The following is a 21,229-nucleotide window of genomic DNA, read 5'->3' on the forward strand; positions in this document are numbered from 1 at the left end:
TAGGTAGGTAGGCTATCTCAAACATTGAGATATTATTATAATCCTTGGAAAGAAAATGTTCATATATAATTTTCTCTCCTTATTTCTGTCCTTTTCCTTAGGATTAATCCCGAGGAATGGAATTACGACATCAAAAGATAAAATGTTATTTCAGATCTTTGATATACACTGTCAGATTGCTTTCCAGAAATCCTGGGCCTATTTATGTTACTCCCAGCAGAGCATGGTAATGCTGGCTTGCCTCAGGTCAGACACATTGTTCTTACTCTGAAAAGTATTTGCTAATGATAGGCAATAAGTGATACCTCATTTTCCCATTTAGTTTTGCTCTAGCTTGGATTTGTTCTTTGAAAGGATCCTGACGAGGTCAGCTCATTGACCATCCGAGCCTCATACTTAAGATATCTGTCCATTAACGGTTCCTAGGAAACCTTTCCTAGAGCCTTGATAGCTTCTTTTAGACACCTAAAGTGGATGTCCAATTTTCTCAGGATAGGTTTCTATTATATAAACTTATGTGTTCTATTTTCAGTATTAAGAAAGTGTGTTCATTATTTTTCACCGTGTTCCTTTGCTTGCTTCAAAGAGGTAATTTACAAACCCCAATGATGGTAAACCTTAGTAATGAGTTAAAAGTAGGGAACTATAACTTGCTTCTATATTGTTTTTGTTGTTTGAAATGAAAGGCTCTTTTGTAGTTGCAGGTGTGATACCCTACTTGTAAGGAGAATGTGAACCGGAAGTAGTCCATTGGGCATGGCGATGTGCTAAAAGGACACCAAGTTTGGAATCCGGCACAGATCCCAGGCACGATATGTGTTTATCATTTGTGCATGGCCCTGGGCAACTTCCTTAGCCCCTCTCAGGACTTTTCGACAACTATGAAAATGGAAATAAAAATACCTGTCTTACCAGGGCTGTTGAAGGGATTAAACAAGATACCATTTTCTGAGAATTTAACAATTTTAGCAAATTTGAGAGTTTCTGAACAGTTTTAAAGGATTTGTATCTTTTTTTTTGTGTTTTGAGACTTTAACAGTTTTGAGAATTTAACAGTACTAGCTGTGTTTTTCTTTTAGTTGCTGCTTTAGGTCCAGTTTAGCTGACCATTGAACTCATCAGCTGGCTTTTACTTGTGAATGCCTTGAGCAGAGAGTTGATGGTCTCGGGGGGGGACTTTAACAAAAGCTTGTACATCAGTAACCACAACAGTAACTGGAGGCTCCAGTTCAGTCTGTTCAGGTACATCTGTGTATCTTGTCGTCAAGCCTCTGTGTCCAGGACCCTCTGAACTGGCATCTTTCCCTAGAAATAACCACACTCAAATGTCACCTTCTGAAAAGGCAATTTGTAAAGAAACTTGGAATTGTTTTGCAGCATGCTCGGACTGGGGGGCGGGAGCAGGAGGGGGCCATGCTGTGGGTGTTTGTTCACTCTGTGCTCTGGAAAAAGATGTTGATGGTGCTGATGAATGAACTTTAGCTTAATGGGTTAGTTTGGGAGGGTTCTCTTCATGTTTTTGGAACACTGATCATTCAGACCATGCTCTCTAGGAGGTGAATGTGTGTTTCCATATCCGTTAGAGTTTGGGTGGTATGTACCTCTTGCCATTTTAAAGGCTCTATTATGCATTTCACCCAAAAGGAGTGAGCTATGAGGCTTGCATAATTTCCACCTGCCCCATGCCGTCAAATGCTGTTCCACTGAGTTATATCCCCACCACTCTACCTGCCCCATGAATTGTCAGGGTGTCAGCAATGTTTTGATGCATGTGGCCATTGCCCTTGCTGTAAGCAGAGCATGCTATTATTTCCCTACTTTCCTCAGTCTGTGTCTGGTTAGGAAAGTAACCAGTGTAACACCCAGCTTTACTGTATGCTGTGAAGCTGAAGCCATAAGCAACAGCCAATGTGCAAAGCCACTTGCAAAAGTGAGGTGGGAAGGGTCCAAAAATCAATTACTGCCTTACATATATATGTATCATTGAGGGAAGGGGCTACAAAGCATCAAAAAAACCCCAAACCCCTCCATCCTAATGTTTCTATTTTTGATGTGTTTCCCATGCATTCATTCATATGCGAGCACAACGCTCCTCCCATTTCATATTCTGCTCTTCTCATTAAGCTATCATGAGTCCTTTCTTTCCCCATATTTCTGGGTAGTCTTCAGTTCTTTTTATTGGCTCCATCAAATGATACACCACCATTTATTAGACTCCTTCTACAATGTTTCATGACTATTTTTTTTTACCACATTTTAACTCTAATAACTACTGCATTAAGCAGCTTCACAGATAGAACTGCTTTCTTCTTCCTTTGAACTATTTCCTTGGAATGATCTCAGGAATGGGATTGCTGGATCGTAGGGTGTGAATGTATTAGAAGCCCATTTTTCATTTCTGCAGTTGGCTTTCCTGTTTGCACAAAAGTAAAATCTGTTACCTCCACCCAACACAAGCATCTCAATCAAGAGTTTTATTTTTATCAAGCATTTTGGGTATAATATTTCACGGGAATGTTTTCGATGGCAAAATTAAAGAAAGGAACACACTGTTTCCTTTCCCATAATACAAACCATCAAGCACTCATATAAGGTCTACGTGCTGAAACCTAGGCCCTTCGGCTTTTCTTTCTGATACTGTATGAAGTGACCCATATCCTACTTGTGCATAAAAGACAGTTGATGAGAAAGACAAAGCTCTTGTTCTTTGGGTGAGTGATTCATTGGTTGATTGCCTAGAGTTTTCCACTTGGGAGCAAATTCCTTCTGTGGTTTCCAGAGCTTGAAGAGACATTAGTTTGCTTTTCAATTTACATGGCCATTCTACTGAATCCCTGCACAGCACTCTACAATTGTAATAGCCCCAATACATAACTTCACATTTGGAATGTAAAGTGCAACCATTCTTAATAGTTTAGTTTAATGGCCACTCTTTTCTTTCCCCTATGGTTTCTTGTGTATTATTTTTTTTTAAGCAGACGGCCATTTCAGTGCCACCACATTCTCCACTGAACATACCCTCTGCGGTGAAAATCCTTTTAAAAACAACTTATAGTCACTTGGAAAGCAAATCACTTAGGATGAGAAAACATTGATCTGTGGGGGAAAATGATCCAGTGAGTCCTTGTCTGGAATTTTCCTCCCTTTTTGTTTTTTTCCCCTCTGAGAAAAATGAGCATGATGTGTATGAAAATGCATGAGCAGGCTGTCTGAGCTACAGGGAGAGGAGTTGTGTAGACCAGCGGGGTTTATGTAGTTACCTCGAATGACGGCAGTTTCTAAGGTCAATGGCAGACCACTACCTGTATATTTGTTTTGCTTGAATGACTAGATCCTTAATTAAAGAAAACCTTGTATTCTTTTTTTTTTTTTTAACCTTAGGAAGTTACAGGTGACTTCCAGTTCTTTCCACTCCCTCAGCTGATCCCAGGAATCCTCGCCTTGCTGGCTTTCCCCTTCAGTGCTGTCTTCTGAGATCAGCAAAGAAAGAGTTCTTGCTCTCAGCTCTTAGGGGGCGGCATCCCTGTTTCTGTTACCAGGGAAACCAGTTTCAGATGGGTGCAAAGAAGGCAAAAGGTTCAAACATCTTATTTGAAATAATGAAATAAGAATGCAACCTATAACTCCCCCTCTCGCCAACTATCTAATGTCAATTTCCATGGCAACAAGATCAGAAAGGCCCCTGACAGCCAGCAACTGACAGTAAACTCACGTGTCTCTCTAGGTGGCAGGCATCCTTTTGATAACCGTAAATGCCAATTTGTTCAATCCCATGACATATCATTGGGCTGGAAAGACTCTTATTTGAAGAGTGAATAAAATAGAATCCACCTAGCCAAGATGTCTGTCCTTCTAACTTCTCTCAGACAAAAAATAAATCAGGAATACTGTTCAGGTGATTACTGTTGCTTTCGTGACAGCCACTTGGTCAATGTGCAAACCTTGTTTGTGTCTACCATGTTTGTCTTTCTAATTTCTGGACTAACACGTTAACAGCATGATGAGCATCTCCTCTGGGCTGTACTTGATTAGATTGGATATTCTGACACTCAATATGTGTGGACTTTCTGGACTGTTAGCATATAGAATGTAAATGTTAGTGTTGATTTTAATCTCTGCAGTGGTGCCTAAACATTTGGTCATATTGTCTACTGATTTATATCCATTGTGGATGCTTTGCCTTCTCGAAGACATGGACTCTCAGGATGAAATAGTTGGAAATTAATGTACACGTCTAAATAGTTATAAAGCTCTAGGTGGTCACTAGCATATGAGGGGCTGAATCCCTCACAGGTAAGCAACATACTACTCAAGAATGCTTTGTCATGGCCATAATCCAACTGAACATTTCAACACAAGATGGCTATTTCTTAACATGGGCAAAGTAGTAGCAGAAGGGACTCTTTAAAAGGAATAGAGGGGGGTGCCTGGGTGGCTCAGTCGGTTAAGCAGCTAACTTCGGCTCAGGTCATGATCTCGTGGTCTGTGGGTTCGAGCCCCGCATCGGGCTCTGTGCTGACAGCTCAGAGCCTGGAGCCTGTTTCAGATTCTGTGTCTCCCTCTCTCTGCCCCCCCCTCCCCCATTCATGCTTTGTCTCTCTCTGTCTCAAAAATAAATAAACGTTAAAAAATAAATAAATAAATAAATAAATAAATAAATAAATAAATGGAATAGAGGGCTTCAAAAGGATTTCAACCCTTACCATTGTGTAGAGATGCTGGATCACTTACATTACGAATTTTTGCCTTTTCCGTTGGCTTTTGCTAAAATAAAAGTACAGCTTCGCATCCCATCTTCTCTGGGCTCCTCTACTAATATTAGACTTAAATTATTTAGACTGAATCAATGAGATGTTCGCTAAGTTTTAAATCAATGGATTATTTGCACTTAGTAAATATCAATTGCTGTTAATGGTGGTATGAAATATATAAAACTCTTAAATTTTTTAGCACATACCTGCCTGTCTGATGAAACACATCTGTAAAACAGTCCCAACGTATGACAAGCTCAGCCCTGGGTCCGTGCTGCCCTTGTCAGCCACGTTCCTCTTAACATTCATAGCTGAGGGAAGCTTTCCCATTAGACAACTCAACACGTTTTCTGGGGGCGAGGTGACAGAGAGTTAGTTGAGTTGGTTCAGTGACTCACACAGGAAAAGTGCTGACATGGATTTTGGTGTTGGCCTTTCTCCCCACTCCTGGGGACAGAGAAACATTAGGATAAGACACCAGTGAGCTGATATTTTCACAAGCTAAAAAAAAATTAAGCTTGCCACTTTCTCTGTTCTCCTCCTCTATCTTTCTTCACGTTGTGTCATGGGCAAGGCTGACATCCCACCTGGGCTTAACTGAAGCCCTTGACACACACATGATTTCTTTGAGTTAGGTTGGGAGATATAGAAATGCGTATAAAAAAAAATGTGCGTTTGATTTGAACAGAAATTTCATTGTCTGTAATGCCATGGTTCCTTATGTTGTCAATCGACAGCTGTTCAAAGCAGGTTATTAAATAGCTTGCCTTGTGCAATTGTGAGAACCTTTGGAATAACTTCTTGGCACAATCACAAAAATATCAGTGACTATCCAGTTTGAATGGGAAATGTTTCTCCTGGCATTTCCATAGACTATTTCACAAGATTCTCTCGTCATTATTTTATATTCTGAGCTACTTTGGTTTATGGCGATTTCAGTTTTAGGAATTGTAATTCTGTACTTTGCCAGTAATTGAAAGCTTCTACGTCCTTTGGATCAACATTTCAATGATTCTAGAATGTGAGGAAAATCATAGAAGAAGTAAACGCTGATCAAGTAAAACTAGAGTTGATAAAAACATGAGAGCAAACCCTAAAGTCAGTGCTGAATTACACTTTAGTTTTTGAACTTTAAATAGAAAATAACCACAGTGACATGTAGCCATGTGTAAGTGACACTGCCTGGGGCACTTTTTATTGAATCATAATGTTATTTTAATCACCAGTAGAATCCCGGAGCAAATACCTATCCACTTTGCACTCCATAACAAGAAAGGCAAAGGAAACCAGGTTTTTTTTTACAGCCTGGATAGAAAATATTTTCTTTTTTCCATCCAGAACCCAGTGGAAGCATTTACTACCTAAAAGCAGTAGATTTGATTTCCAGTGTTTGAAATGTTAGAAGTAAACATAAAGATGTGGACAGGCCCCAAACACCAAATCTGCCCAGCCTGACAAAGCAGAGAATAGCGTACTTTTAAAATACATGAAAGTTTAGAGGATACTTCAATTGTATGAAAAGCCATACTTCATTCAATAAACATTTACTATGTTCAGGTAACTCTGAAAGGCTATTTGAGGGACATAATACTGTGGTTAACATTTATTGAATACTTACTGTATATCAGGTACTTCACTAAGTACTCTATTTGCCAAATTTCATTTAAAAATAAAACACGGTGGGGCACATGGGTGGCTCAGTTGGTTAAGTCTCTAACTTCAGCTCAGGTCATGATCTTGTGGCTCATGATTTCGAGCTCCATGTCGGGCTCAGTGCTGACAGCTCAGAGCCTGGAGCCTTCTTCGGATTCTGTGTGTGTGTGTGTGTGTGTGTGTGTCAAAAATAAATAAACATTAAAAATAAGACATGGTTTCTGCCCTAAAGGAGCTGAGTCGGGGCCAGCACTGGGGTAGTTGAGGAAGAACTATTCTTGGGCTCCCAAGTTTAAGGTGGCACCAAAAAACTCAGTGATCAAGATAAATAAGGTTTTGCTTTAATTTTTAAAATATCAAAATTAGTGCAAAAAACCTGTGATGATCTGAAACAAGAGGAACTCTCATTCATTGCTGGTGGGAATGCAAAATGCTACAGCCACTTTGGAAGGCAGTTGGCAGTTTGTTAGAAAACCAAACATACTCTTACCATATAGTCCAGCAATCAATGCTCCTTGGTATTTATCCAAAGGAGTTGAAAACTTATGTCCACACAAAAACCCACACAGAGATGTTTGTAGCAGCTTCCTTCAATATTGTCAAAATTTGGAAGCAACCATGATGTCCTTCATTAAGTGAGTGGATATGGTGATTAATTTTATGTGTCAACTTGACTAACCCCTGGTGTGCCCATATATTTGCTAAAATATTATTCTGGTGTGTGTGTGATGGCATCTCTGGATGAGATTAATGTTTGAATTGAATAGGCTGAATAAAGCAGATTGCCCTCCCTAATGAGTGGGTCTCATTCAATATTTGAAGGCCCAAATAGAACAAAAAGACTAGTAAGAGAGAATTCACTCTCTGCCTATCTTCAAACTGGGACTGTCTTCTGCCTTCAGCCTCCGACTTGGATTGGCATTACATCACTGGCTCCCCTGGGTCTCCAGCTTACTGACTACAGAACTTGGGACTTCTCTGTCTCCATAATCACATGAGCTAATTCCATAAAATAAATTTCTCTCTCTCTCTCTCTCTCTCTCTCTCTCTGTGTGTGTGTGTGTGTGTGTGTGTTTACATATATACATAGATGTATATATTACCTATTGATTTTGTTTCCTTGAAGAACCTGGACCAATATGGTAGATGAATAAACAGTGGCATATCCAGGCAAAGGAGTATTACTCAGCACTAAAAAGAGGTGAACCATCAGGCCATGAAAAGTCATGGAAGAAACTTAAATGCACATTACTAAGTGAAAGAAGCCAATCTGAAAAGCCTGTGTACCCTAGGATTCCAACTATATGACATTCTGGAAAAGGCAAAATTATGAAGACAGTAGAAAGATTGTGGGTGCCAAGGTGGTAGTGGAGAGGGAGGGATGAATAAGTGAAGCAATAGATTCACCAATTGTAACAAATGTACCACTTGGGTGTGGGATGGTGGTAGTGGGGAGGTATGTTTGTGTGTGGGGGGGTGGGTGTATGGAAAGTCTGTACTTTCCACTCAATTTCATGGTGAACCTAACACTGTTCTAAAAAATAAAGTCTCCTTAAAAAAATCCATAATCAATACAATATGAAGATTTTAAATCAAAGCATATCTAACCCTATCCTTGCATAATATTGCCCTCTACCCCTCACCTTACCCTACTTTTGATCATATTGGATCCTGGCTTTGCTTAAAATTTTGACACTGTTCATTATGGATTTTTTGCGTCAATTTTTTTAAACTACTGCTTTAAAACATTTCTTTTGATTACAGAGCTTCCCAACACCCCTTTAAATTTTGTGCCCACGGTGAGTGCCTCTCACCCTAATTTCAGCCCTGAGTATGACAGATGTCATACACACAGCTAATTATAAAATAAGGTAATAAATGATATATTCCATTAAGGTAATTGTTATAGTCGCCAAAGAGAGGTATGAAAGATGCTCCGCCAGAGGCACGGGAAGGAAATATAGCGTCAATTATAAACATAGATGTACTATTTACATACATACATGGGTGTATATACAAATATTACTACTTTGATATATATTCTTTATAAATTTAAATAGAGATATTAATTGAAGCAGTATTTATTTACTTATAGAATAATAAAGCTTACTGATATTTAAAAGTAGGTTCTAAAAGCAGGTTTAACATTATAACCCCTACTGAGTCCGTCTATGTCAGCAGGCCGTATGTCCCATTCAGTTAATGAAAAGATGCGTCAAGAAATGGCAGGGCCAGTGGAGTGTGGGTTGACCGTGGTGTCCTCGTAGCAAATTGCAATGTGTTGCAAATTCCATGTTCAGGTGAAATAGATTTCTGTACAAATGCACCTAATTTTAGCCAACTCACTCTTACCAGTTGTAGAGGTGACTTTACAACCTTTCTGCAGTGGAGCTGGAGGTTGAAAGTAATATTAGTGATACAAACATGCACAACCCAAAATGTCCGTGCTGACCCTTTTTCTGCTTGGAATATTTTGAACTCTTCGTCAGATAAATTATGAGATTAAAAAAAAGAGGGGGAATCTCACAAGAAGTTTGTCCAGAAGGAAAATTCAAAATTAACAAGAAGACTCTTTGAAGAGAGAGGTTAACATCTACTCTGGTTAAGGATGTGCCTTAACCTCATGTGCTGCGTTCTTGTGTTAAATGATTCAAGGTGGGAGTACATGGGAGTTCTTTGTCCCCCACCCCACCCCCACATAACCAATGGGGGAGCAGGTCATTATCATAATGGCCCCATGCTTTATTGCTCCCTGTGACCTCTTTGCACTGTGATGTTGCTGCTAGTCCCATCGAGTGTCAGCGTCTATTTTTCTGTGCCCTTGAATTTGAGGTGGTCTTGGGACTCACTCCCTTAGACCAATATATAGCACATGACAGAAGTGACATTGAGCTAGTTTCTCTACAGGCCTTTCAGCTTCCATTCACAGTCTGAGAAACACACGATCATCATCTATGAAGAATTCAGATTCCAGCCTTCTGGAGGCTGACTGTTCACACGGAGGATGAGGGGCTCTGCTGACAGCCAGCACCAATAGCCCCAGTCAAATCACCAGACTACCATACCTGCATGAGACCAGCAGAATAATGGCCCAGACTGCCAACCAACAGAATTTTGAAAACTGATAAATCATTGCTTCAAACCACTAAGTTTGGGCTGGTTCATCACACAGCAACAGGTAACTGAAGCAGGTGGTCTGTTAGAAATGGATGCTGGTCTCCAATAGAATGTGCCAACTTTTGTAGGAAAACAGGTTCAAAAACATCACACAACCCTTCTGGGCTGGTAGTGTCCCTGTTCTCTGTCCTCATAGGTGTTCTGAACAGCATCCTGCATGAAAGGGTCCACAAATCCTCCAGTTGGATCAGGCAACGAGTCCTTTCAGGACCACATGGCATTCTGGATGTGGGGAAGGTTCCAAAGTCGTGCTGCAGGCTTGATGTTTTGTTCCTGCAGGATGGTGGTGCGTGCATAATCATAAGCTTTAACATACTTATTTCCCCAGTGAAAAACTTAAACCTAGCCTCTCTGTGCTAATTAAGGAAACTTGGTGCTGATTTAGTTAGTATTTGAAGCATTTGCAGAATCTGGAGTATAGACTCTTGATTAGGGTTCTTTGCTTCCTGATTAACTGCCCCTGGAGTAGAGATTCCTGAGTAGGGTTCACACTCATGGCAACCAGGGAGATTGCCATTAACCTACATGGATGTGTGGATCACTGATTTTATCGGCCTCTTTTTCCAGATAGCAACCTCAAACTTACGTGTAACACTGTCCTATACAAGACTGCTGACCTGAGAGAGGATAGGAACTCTCCAAGGGAGAAAGGCAGGGCAGACAATGGAGGTTGTGGTGGGGAGGGGGGCAACCAGGGGCCCATCCAGGAGGAGTTAGGAAAAAAGCAGAAGGACTGGTCTGACTTTTGACTCTCACTCAGTGTTTGTTTGTTTGTTTGCTTGCTTTAATGTTTATTTTTGAGAGAGAGAGAGAGACAGAGAGACAGAGCATGAGCAGGATTGGGGCAGAGAGAGAGGAAGACACAGAATCTGAAGCAGGCTCCAGGCTCTGAGCTGTCAGCACAGAGCCCGAGGCCAGCCTCGAATTCACTAACCAGGAGATCATGACCTGAGCTGAAGTCGGACGCTAGTGACCGAGCCACCTAGGTGCCCCCCTCCCCGACTCTGTTTTTAAGTAATTATTTCTTAACCTCCTTCAGTCTGTGGTACATGCAGAACAGGAAAATATTAATAAGATACAACGAGGGAACATAGAGTGAGCTGCTGCTGAGTATCACAACCACTGAGGGGACGGTGGTTCCCCCGAATGTGTTTTAGGGCAACCAGTGGGAAGATCTGGCTATTTGTTAACAACAAAACCAAAAAACTTCTTTTTATGGCATGTATATGTAATTACAGTAAATAAAAGTTGACCTTTAATAATCTGTACGATATTTTTCACTACCACTTGAGATCACTGGACATTCTCTAGACTGGGCCCACCTGGGGCTGTGAGTCTACACCCTGCCACATTTAATCACAAGAGCTCAGTAGGAATAAGCCAAAAGAGTGTAAGAGAAGAGAGAAGTCTAAATTTAAAATTGCATACTGTAGAAAAAAGATTCTTTTATTACTTCCATAAACTCAGCAAATTAGATGCTAAAATCTCAATAGCTACTCATGGGTTAAATGAGAAGAGCTATCAGAAGAACTGCCATTCTCAATTAAATTAGGAACAAAAATGTCCCATGTTGCCAAATTAGCTGTCTCAAATTAGTTGGGTCTAAATAAAATCTAGTCACAAGGGTAAGGATGGAAACTGCATTTACTGAGTGACTGCGGTGTTCCAGAGACTTCTGCATCTTACCTTTCAGCCCATGCAGGCTAACCTATCTCCCATCTTTAAACCAAAAACCAAACTCAAATCCCAAAGCCAAAGCAAAACAAGCTCTCTGAGCTCCATGCCCCTGAGGGACTGGCCATTTGTCCTCTCTGTGTCACCTCAACTCTTTTCAGAGTAATTCCATACCATTTGCCTCCCTTTCTTCATGTCCAGCCTCGGCTTAACATACTCAGGCTTTTAATCCCAACCATGTCTTGGAAACTGCTTGTGACAAGGTCTCTGGTGCTCTTCCTGCTAAACCCATTGACCAATGTTTTCTGTTTGACTTGTTCAAACTCTCAGCAGCTTTTTTTTTTTTTTTTTTAGTTTATTTATTTATGAGAGAGACAGGAGACAGAAAATTCCAAGCAGCCTCCGTGCTGCCAGCGCAGAGCCCGACGCAGGACTCGAGGTCATGAACCATGACATCATGACCTGAGCTGAGAGTTGTATGCTTTAACCGACTGAGCCCCCCAGGTGCCACGCCCCAGAAACTAGCCATTAAAACAGTTTAATCGATTACTCTGTCCTTTTAGAAACTCTCTTTTCTCAGTTTTGGAGACACCAAACTCTTCTAGGTTGCCATCTATCTTTCTGGATGCTGGCCTCTTCTCACTGGCACTCCCTGTTTCTATACTACCCTCCAGACACACTTGCTTTCTTTCTGTTTCTGAAACACATCAAGCTTGTTCAGGTATGTCCAGTGCCTTTGCACAAACTGTTCCTTCTTCTTGTTGCCACATGGAGGTTCCTATATGTCATTCAGCTCTACTATCATTACCTCAGAGAGTCCCCCGACTTCATTATGTAAGGTCACTCTCCCACTTTGTCTCCTTCTGTTATTTCTTTATGCACGTGTTTGTTTCAAATCCTTTTTGTGAACTTTACTATTTTTCTTCCCTTCCTAAGACGTTGAATTCCTTGAGAGCAAACTTACTATCTGTAGCAACCAGAAGATATACATTATAATAGCTAGCCCCCAAGATGGCCTCCAGTTATCCCTTTTAGGCCCTGTGTAATCCCTTCCTATACTGAATCAGGAATATGTGACCAATAGAACACTAAGGAATTGACAGCATAACATTTTCTGCCTTGGTCTTTTGGGTGGCTTCCTTTGGGGGAAGCCAGCTGCCATGTTGTGAGGGCACTCAAGCAACCCTATAGAGAGGACATGAGGGCTCTACTAACATCCAGCCCAATTTGCCAACCATGCGAGTGAGCCAATCTTTTTTTTTTTAAATGTTTATGTATTTATTTTGAGAGGGGGTGCGGAGGGCCAGAGAGAGAGGGAGAGAAAGAATCCCAAGCAGTCTCCACAGTCAGTATGGAGCCTGACACAGGGCTCGATCCCAATACTGTGAGATCATGACCTGAGCCGAATCAAGAGTTGGCTGCTTAACTGACTAAGCCATCTAGGCACCCCTCAAAGCAGATTCTTATGGTGCAGTCAAGCCTTTGGTTTACTTCAGCCCACCCTTATCTGACTCCAACCTCATCAGAGACCCCAAGCCAAGCTAGAACTGCCCAGCCAAGCCTGCCCTAAATTCCTGATTCACAGAAGCCATGAGAGAATAAATCAGTATTGTTGATTTAAGCCATTAAAGTTCTTCTTGTGGTTTGTTATGCAATATTAGATAATATAAATACCTATATTTTATCCATTTGAAGAGAATGCTCAAATTAGCAACCAAATTGTTACCCCTCACTGAGTCATGTTTGGCTTCACTATGAATCCACATTATATCATCAGCCTATCAGCAAGTATTTATCGATCACTTGGTATATGGCAAACACTGCTGAGCTGGAGATAGAGCTGAACAAAGTACAGTCCCTGTTCTCAAGTAGCTGTTGAGATAGCTTGGAAGACAAGACAACAGTTATTGATATAATTTAGGAGACAAATAAGGGCATGTGAAAAGTTAAAAGGGAGGTAAAGGATGATGATTTCAGAGGAAGACAAGAGATCTTAATGTTTGCTTACCAAGGGAAGTTTTCATGGTAGAGAAGGGCATGAATGTATGTGAGAAAATGGTCTAGATCTAGAAGGTTTGTGGTTCCCAAACTTGAGAGCACATCAGAGTTACCTGGAGAGCTTGTTAAAACTCAGATTTCTATACCCTCTATCCAGAGTTTCTGATTCAGTCTATCTGGAGTGTGGTCTAAGAATTTGCATTTCTAATAAGTTCCCAGATGATGGTCCAGGGAGAACACACCATGAAGCCTGCTACTCAAGTGGGGTCTGCATACCAGCATCATCAGTATCTCCTGGAAGCTTGTTAGAAGCGTAGATTCTCAGGCCCCACCCTGTACCCACTGACTCAGAATCGGCATGTTAACAAGATCCCCAGGTAACTCATGGACACGATAAAGTTCGAGAATCACTGCTACAGAGGAAAGAGGTCATGCTCTCTTCAGCAAGCTGGGCGAGTGCTGGATTTGCTAAACATATCTGAGGTCAGGCACGGCCTGTGTAGTATATGAGAGAATTCTTCTCTATGGTCAGCCCATCTTGGTTTCATTGATTTTCTCAGGCAGATTTTTTTTTTTTTTTTTTTTTTTTTTTACTCATTGATTTTTTTTTCTGCAGCTTGAGTCTTCCTCATCAGTTCTCTGCAGGTAATTTCAATTCATTTTGATTCATTTCCTCACCAGCTTGGCATTTCTGCCCTGGCACCAGACGATGCAACTTAATTGTGCTTGTCTGTGAGTGTCTAGATATGACACAATTGTGGAAAACCGCAAAAGGTCAAGGGGATGCTGCCCTGTGGAAAAGCAGAGAGGCCTGGATGCCTTCTGGAAAGCCAGAGAATTTAAACCAGGGCCAGGCTTTTTGGGGTCTGGTGGTGTTTGTGCTGTTTGCTAAGTGAGAAGCAGATGACAACATGACAATGTGGCAGTGCTTTGAACACATCTGAAAAATTCTATGCTAACTTGAGGAGGAATGGGCTGTTTTCCACTGGTGATTATGAGATAGATGTGGTGACATCAGCTTCTCTAATGTTTAGCCCAGGAAATTTTATTTTGAGCTTTTTGTGCTGAAAGGAAGAAGGCCAAGCCATGCCCACGAACAGAGGGGGCTGTTGTGTCTGCGGTGTCATGTCAAGACACAGGGAAAGAAAACCCTACTACTCAAATCTTCTGGTCCCCAGTTTTCTTCACTTCCTTTCTCATCTCTCTTGTGGGTTTTTGTATTTTATCCCATTGGCTGAAATCATACCTTAGCTACTTTCTTTTGTGAGTAACAAGCTCCTTCTACAAAAAGGAATATTTTTTGGTGATGATGGTTTCACGGGTATATACTTATCTCCAAACTCATCAAGTTGTGCACATTAAATATATATAGCTTTTGGTCTGTCAACCATACCTTGATAAAAGCGGTTTTAAAAATAAATGAGGGGCACCTGGTGGCTCAGTTGTTTGAACATCCACCTTTGGCTCAGGTCATGATCTCATGGTTTGTGAGTTCGAGCCCCACATCAGGGTCTGCACTGACAGAGGGGCATGCTTGAGATTCTCTCTCCCTCTCTCTCTCTCTCTCAGCCCCTTCCTCTCTCTCTCTCTCTCAAAATAAATAAACAAACTTAAAAAAAATGGGAGTTCATTTTTTTTCTGAAGGTGTTCCTGAGATGCTTTATCCCGATCAATTAAAATGTTTATACATTTAAGGTCTCCAATATTGCAGAGTAATTAATTTTGTTGGCTTAGAATTTTTTGTCATAAATTCATTTACTGTGTTGTACACACAGTAAAAAGAACCTATTAAATGTCAGCTGCTGAATTTTTACCTGGATGAACACTGCTGACATTCGGACTGGATAATTTACTGTGGGAGTTGCTCTGTGCAATGTAGGATGTCTGGCCTCTACTCTCTAGGTGCCAGTAGCATGCCCACCCAGTTATGACAACCAAAGATACCTCCAAATGTTGACAAATTTCCAGTGGGGCAAAATCACCCCAAGTTGAGAAGCACTCGTCTACACACCCATGTAACCACCATCCTCAGTTTGCCAGATTTAGCAAATACAGATACAAGAGACCCAATTAAATTTGAATTTCAGGTAAACAATAATTTTTAAAAATTTGTCTTCGATTTTATCTGGCAAGTCTTCACCACCGAGGTCAGGGTATGCAAATGCTTCCGGAACCACGGGAGACTCCTTTGTGCCCCGTCTCCGTCTCCGTCGATATCCCCGAGGCAACCACCGTTTTGGATGAAGTCGGTTTTTCCGTTCTCGCGAGATCTGCCGTAGCAGTTAACAACACGTTCCTCCTTTATGCAGTTTCCCTCTGTCCTCTGAGTGGTCTGAAAGCTTCTCTCAGCTCACCTGAAGAATCTCCTGGAACCCAGCCCTCGTACCTTTTCAGTTTCCCTCCGGGTCCCCGCTGTCTGTGACCTGTAGCAGCCTGTTCTGCTTTGTGCCTTGCACGTCCTCTGCGCGGGGGGAGCACGTCTGAGGACGGATCCTCTGGCAGACAGCTTTCCGCATTCCTGTCGCCTCTCACGTCGTGCCTGCTGCACATTTTCTGCATTCTGTGTCCGCACAAGACCGAGGACTAGGCTCACAGAGACACACCTTTGTGTAGGTAATGGGTTTGGAGGGCGTGTTTGAGAGAAGGGGAAGACAGGTGACGCTGACCTGTTCGCACGGTGGCACCGGGGGCTGACATCATTTCTGGAATCTTGGAGGCTTCCCCCACCTCAGCCCGCTTTGGCCTGTCCCCTTGTGTCTAACTGTGGGGTGAGACGAAAGGGCACGGCCTCAGTGGCCCTTTGGGAGTGCGAGCGGGCACCTCCGCGTGTGGGCTCCACTCTGCCGCGCATGCCTTTTTTGACTTTTGTTCACACACTGGGTTATTTTTTATTTCTTGATGCACAGGTGTCCTTCCACGCACATTTTATAGTTGGTCTTTGAAACAATTTGGTCGAATTTGCAGAAATCAAGTGAATGTTGCTGGGAGTTGCTGTTATGAACCAGGCGAGGGTTTGGTACCAAGCAGTGCTGGGTGGATGTGAGTCAGGGAAGTTGCCAGAGTAAGTGATGCTTGAACTGAGATTTTGAACTCAGATTTTTCTAAATGGTTGTGCGTGAGGAAGTGTGTTCTAGGTTGAGTTGTGAAAGTTTGGAGGAAAGGTAAATATTTCAGTATGGTTCTGGGATGGAAGAGGGAGGAGCAAGGTTTGAGTCAAAATGGTGGATGTTTGGGGAGAGTGGGGATGCAGATGGAGTGAGGGTGGGAGCTTAAACATTTTCTGTGGGTCACAGGGAACCATCAGAACATGGTCAATTTTTCTTTTTGGACAGATCATCCTGGTATCACTGTGAAGGTGGACTAGCGGGTGAAGGTCAGTTAGGACACTTGCAATTTAGGTCAAAGGGGTCAGTCATTCACCTCTTAGTATGAATTTTTATATACTTATTGCTTCCCTCCAAAACTCTAAGATTAGCAGTAAAGACATGGGAGTTTTATTGAGGTAGTGAGATGACAACAGGATATTTAGAGGCAGTGGTCACAGGCTTGGTGGAGGGGTGCACCTCACTGCACAGGGTTGGCCTCTGGCAGCTTTTAGTCATCGACCACTGAAGTTGGGGCAGGGAGGCAAGCATGGAATTAAAGAGAGTGGAAGGGACAACGATGATCCATGTCACGAGTCAGCCTGGGGTTGGCATCAGCCACATTGATGGGTATACCAGTGTGGGATTGTTGAATACTCTGAGAATCCAGAGTTAGAAAGGTGTGACATCTCCTGAACATTTGGTCATGTATTTATCAGTGTGTCCGGGAATGAGTCCGAGATTAAAAGAACAAATAGTTTGGAGATTAAGTCATCAAGTGTTCAGCTGTGGCAGTCCCTGTGGTGCCTTGTTTGATCAGTTTAGTAGAAGCAAGAGACAGTGGTTTACAATTGCAAAGCACAAAGCTGCTCTCCCAGAAAGGCCTGAGATCCGGGTAGGGGAAAAATGAGCTAGCAGGCTGGAAAGGTCACGAAGGGAAGTTAACCCATAGCATGGAAAACTGAAAAATGACTTGTTACATCCCTGGTCATGGGTCTAATTTGTTTAAAATCAAATCCATCTGCTCATTTCACACCCTTTGTTCCACTTCCTTGCTGCAATCCACAGTGGATTACTCCATTACTTTAAAAACTGGCTGCACTTACAATAAGCTAATAACTTATTTTGTGGTTAACGGTGTCAGAGATATTCTGGAACATGACCAACATTTATTCTCCCACCTCTCTCTCTTTTCTTTCTTTCTTTCCTTCTTCCTTCCTTCCTTCCTTCCTTCCTTCCTTCCTTCTTTTCTTTCTTTCTTTCTTTCTTTCTTTCTTTCTTTCTTTCTTTCTTTCCCTCTCTCTCTCCCTCAAGAATGAACTTCTTAGTGCAGCACATTGACTAGGAAAATCCTGTAAGTCTCCTTCACAAAACATACTGTTTACAGGCCTGTGGAGTGACACAGGTAGGGGAAAAGGTTCTATAATTCTACTAGGCCTTCCTTTTACTCCCTACATAACCTTCAAATGCTCATTTCCCTCCCATGCTCCATACATTACACAAGACTTCTTGGCTGGATTGATTCTGTTTATGGTCTCCAAATCTTAATTTCAAATGAAGCTTGCCCCTTTTCAGGAAAGAATTATCTTCTATGCAATGAACCAGAGTCCCCTGAGGCATTCATTTGAGATGCATCCATTCCCTTAAGGTCTCCTAACCCATTAAAATATGTACAGTATTTCTGGTTAACTAATGGATCATTGGAAAAATGGGATTGCATGCAAGATATAATTCAAAGAAATGCATTTGGAGTTGTTGGCCAATCCATTCATAGGAACATTTGCTGATTGGGAAAATATTTTATTTTTTTGGCTTAATCCTTTGCCAGATCACACAGACTAGTAAAGGTCGTTATTTTTGATTTGTTGGACCTAATTCTGAAGACAGAGCAGCAATGGAATTTGTGATTTTGTCACTGTTCTTGATTAAGAAATGAGTGGCTGGAATTTAAACTCAGTTGAATCTGTACAATCTGTGGATATTACCATTTTTTTCTTTGCTGAGTGCAAGTTATTGCTAGATGTTATCTTATATTCACTCCTGTCTTTTGAAGGGCCAAACATTTTGGAAATCTAATATTTACGAAATTAGATACTCAAATGGAAAGTGTTTTAAAGCTGAGGAATGGGTGTCGAAAGATCCCAGAACATGCACTCACAGTAATTTTACATTTTTCATTACTGAGGTAATTAAAAAATTCCTTAGGGCTGAATTATAGTAAAATTTTATGTATCTTTCCACTAAGCATAAACTAATTTTCTTTCCCACTGGACAGTGTTAATTTAAGTAGGAAATATTTTTAATTCTGTCTCATTTATACATATTACAAAAAATTTCAAGCTTTACTAATTTTATTTAACATTATTTCTTTCTGAGTATACTTAGATTCAGTAACTGATGGCCATTTAGCATTAAAACTTAAGTAGAAATGAAAGATGTGATTTTGTTGTCTTACTAGTGACCTTTCCTAGTTCATTCCTGATTCTTAGGTGGCCCCATGAAAGTCATAGAGTCTGAACCCTTTATATCTAAGTCCATGAAGTTCATGAAAATATGCCTGGAAGTTTTTCTTTAATGTTAACATCAGGGAATATATGAAATGTTGTGTGATCTTGGACAGGTCCCTCACTTTAGCTATGAAGGAAATTTACTGACCTAAATTCTCTCCCTCACCTAATTCTTCAAGTAGCAAGTAAAATGCTCAGTGAAGCCCTTTGACTCTTTCAAGCCACGGGGTGCCATTTTGTGTCATACAGTTCCAGTGGTATTCAGTTTAGGGTTCACTTTTCTGATACTTATGGAATGAGAGAAATGATTGTAGCACACAAGAAGTGGTGGTAAATCTGATTAAAAACCATTATGTCTGCAAATGGCAAGAAGGAACCGAAAGCATCCATTCTGGTGTAATAATATTCTATAATGGCTCACCCATTTGGAAGTTATGCCCAAGAGAATGCAGTGACAGAGAAAGGAAAGAGGGAGGATGGAGAGAGAACACTGTATGTACCCAGGGCTTGGACTGAATCCATGTGGATCCTGAGAAACTGTGGAGGGACTTTGTACTTCATGTTGTCAGGAATGGCTTGGGCAGGGAAGGATAGAACATCCGCTGTCAACCTTGGGGGAGGAGAAGGAAGGAGAGGGGAAGGATGATGAGGAAGAGGAGAAGGAGAGGAAGGGCGAAGAGTTGTCATTTATTGTAAGCCCCCCTGGGCAAGATGCTCTCCCAGTCCTGGCCATGATAGGGTGAGCTTCACAAGCATTACCTCCACCTACGCTGTGACACTTACAACCACCTAAGCTGTAGTAGATAAGTAAATGAAATGTTCTGACTAGGTCACTTGGCTTAATTCCCATAGCTCGTGAGATTTGAAGTGTGGCTTTGAATGGAGGGCCCATTCACAGGCTTTTTCCACAATGTGTCATCATGTCATCATGTCCTTAGAGATTCCTTCTGGGTGTACTTTGGTGTCTATTCTACCCCTCTCCACCTAAACCTATCCCGGGGGCTTCCTAAACCAGTGAGTAGGAGAGTCAAACCTGCAGATTCCAGGCCTTTGCCCAGACCTGTTCAATTTCCTCGGGTGGCCGGTGGCAGTAGATGAATAATGACTGGGTTATACCAGAGGGTATGTGCATTTTAATCAAGGAATTCTTGATTCTATTCAATTCGTCCAGTCATTGTATACCAAGGATCATTATGGGCCTGGCTCTGAACACCTTGAGATTAAAACACATTCTGTCTTTAAGGCTGATGGTCATCTAAATAAGCTTTCCAGATAGGAACAAATATGGATGATAAAGTTTCAGATTTCACAAATGGCAAGTGGAAGAAATCACTTAGAAGAAAAAATCTTGCTGGAATCCTTCATGTTCCTTACTTGAGTGAACCTCCCCTGTCTGCCCTCAAAACCATCGAGCCAGGATGATCTGCTGAAATCAACCCCACAAATCCAAGGTTTAAAAATTTCCACACCAAAACTTTTCCTTTTCCCTCTTTGAGGTGATCCTTTATGTTTACCTTTACACATACCTGGTATGATAGCTGAAAAAGACAGCATCATAACACTACTTCTTATGGCGGTGTCAGCAAATATAGCAGAGACCACACAGTTCTACCAGTGACCCCCTAATCTAGCCCAGAGAAATGAGAGGCGTTTCTGCTTCAATTTTACTAATCTGTAAGGATCGGTAATCTCTAGGAAGTGATTGGCCTCCCTAGAGCCACCTTCCTTCCTTCCTTCCTTCCTTCCTTCCTTCCTTCCTTCCTTTTTTCCATTCCTTTTCTTTTCTTTTCTTTTCTTTTCTCTTTTCTTCTCTTCTCTTTTCTTTTCTTTTCTTTTCTTTTCTTTCTTTCCTAACATTCCAGCTTTCTCTCAGTTTTTGGAGTTAGATAGATATCATTTAGAAATAAAATTCATAAAAGTAGGCAGGAACTCTGCACTTCTGTCTGACACATACACTGCTCAACACCCTTTCCTGTGCAGATCCTTGGATCCCTAAGGCTCATTCCAGCCTTCTTATACCAGGATGAGAGGTACTATTACTCTGATATTAATACAGTCATTACAACATAGATCATGTTGTCCAAAACATTACTGTTTATACTGTTTTCAAGTGACAGTCTCTAGATGTAAATAATGAGAGTGCTTTTGGTTACTATTTCCACATCGATCCTCTCAAATAAGACCACTTTAGGAAAGCAGAGCTGACTCTGAATCTCTGTTGTTTATTTACCAGCACTATTTAACTCCATCTGAATTGTTCTGCTTCTTTCCTCAATTTACTTTTGCAGGCAGTCTGTTCCCCCCCTTCTTCACAATTGGCATTCAGATGCTAGGGCACAGTGTCTTACAATGTATCTGTTTGCATGCCTGTCTCCTCCACTAGACT

Source organism: Prionailurus viverrinus, chromosome D4 (genome assembly GCF_022837055.1).
Source record: "Prionailurus viverrinus isolate Anna chromosome D4, UM_Priviv_1.0, whole genome shotgun sequence".
NCBI classification, from domain to species: Eukaryota; Metazoa; Chordata; class Mammalia; order Carnivora; family Felidae; genus Prionailurus; species Prionailurus viverrinus.